The sequence below is a fragment of the Rhagoletis pomonella genome, unplaced genomic scaffold (genome assembly GCF_013731165.1).
Source record: "Rhagoletis pomonella isolate Grant_MI unplaced genomic scaffold, Rhpom_1.0 Rhpom_scaffold_00118, whole genome shotgun sequence".
Classification (NCBI taxonomy): Eukaryota; Metazoa; Arthropoda; class Insecta; order Diptera; family Tephritidae; genus Rhagoletis; species Rhagoletis pomonella.
In genome coordinates, this window is record NW_023458672.1 from 59,093 (window position 1) to 60,987 (window position 1,895).

The following is a 1,895-nucleotide window of genomic DNA, read 5'->3' on the forward strand; positions in this document are numbered from 1 at the left end:
TTTGGCTGTTACAAATAACCGTTATGTGAACAAAGTTAATATACCCTTGTGCACAAGTGCGCTCGGATATAAAAACAAAATATAAATCCACATTTCAAACTTTATGCAAAAATTATAAAAAATTTGCAAAGCTTCAGCTAGATTTTCAACTTTTTATTTAGATGTTTTAGAATTTTTTTGAGTGCGCAGTTTTATAGCCCATTAAATTTCAGGGAATAATGTGCAAGTTTAAAGGGGCTAAAAAATCGCGTTGATTTTTAATAATTTGTTTTCTTGTAGACATTTGGTAAGGGGGTCGGTTGTCGAAAAAGCTATATTACGTTCTGCTAAGAAGGAGCAGAAAGATGTTGGAGAAGATAATAAGAGCTGCAGAACTGACCCGCTCAGGAACAATTTACTACAAGAGCGTGCAATTGTTGGCTTATGCCGATGACATCGACATCATCGTTACAAAAACCGCGAAGTCTTTTCTGCGTTTTCCAAGTTGGATAAGGAAGCAAAGCGAATGGGTCTGGTGGTAAACGAGGACAAGACGAAGTATCTCCTGTCATCAAACAAACAGTCAGCACATTCGCGCCTTGGCACTCACGTCACTGTTGACAGTTACATTTTCGAGAAAGTAGAGAATTTCGTTTACTTGGGAACCAGCATTAACACCGATAATAATGTCAGCATTGAAATTCAACGCAGAATCACTCTTGCCAACAAGTGCTACTTTGGACTGAGTAGGCAATTCTGGAGTAAAGTCCTCTCTCGACGTACGAAAACCACGCTCTATAAGTCACTCATCATGCCCGTGCTGGTATATGGCGCAGAAGCATCGACAATGACAACATCCGATGAGGCGGCCCTTGGAGTGTTCCAGAGAATGATTTTGCGGAAGATTTACGGGCCTTTACGCGTTGGCGACGGCGAGTACCGCAGACGATGGAACGATGAGCTGTATGAGCTTTACAACGACATGGACATAATGCAGCGAATTAAAATACAGTGGCTCCGCTGGCTTGGCCATGTCGTTCGAATGGACACCGACGCCCCAGCTCTGAAAGTATTCAACTCGGAACCCGCTGGTTGTAGCAGAGGAAGAGGGAGGCCCCACTGCGATGGAAAGATCAGGTGGAGAAGGATTTGGCTTTACTTGGCGTTTCCAATTGGCGTCAGTTGGCACAGAAGAGAAACGACTGGCGTGCTTTGCTGAACTCGGCCAAAATCGCTTAGGCGGTTACAGTGCAAAAAAAAAGAAGAAGAAGAAGGAGCATAGCAATATTTCAGCCTTTTTTGGGTTCATTACATTTTCAATGAAGTCTTAAAAAAGTCGGCTACTTTTTTCTGACTTCTTATGCTGCTACAGCTTTTTTGATGCTTTTGCGAGTGTGCGTGTTGCAAGACATCAGCTCTTCCTGATTTTGCTTTTAATGTGCAATTGCAAACAATACAATAAGCCTCGTAACCTCAAATGTTTACACAACCAACCTTTGAACACGAGATCCTTAGTCCAAGAATATAAAAAAAATAGGTATGCATCATATTTAAGTCATCTGTGTCCAAAGAATAAATATCTTTTGAAGCAGCTGCTGCAAAACACAAAGCTTGGAAAGATTTATTAAGAAGATAATTCGAAATCAGTTATATTTGCAAGATCTAGTAACAGAGAAAAATTACTGGGAAGTTAAAAAACGTCGTTTTTTACACAAAAAACGTCCAAACGTCAACAGGATACAAAAAACGTCCAAATGACGTTAAAAACGTCAGCCTTGCCACGCTGCCTGTGTGGCTTGCAAGCGGTAGCTTACTACCATACCAAAAAATACTCCGGGAGTGGAGCGAGAGCGATGCTTAAAGCACCGTGTGATAGCCAAGCTGGGTTATGGTCTGATTATGCATACTTCGCATAA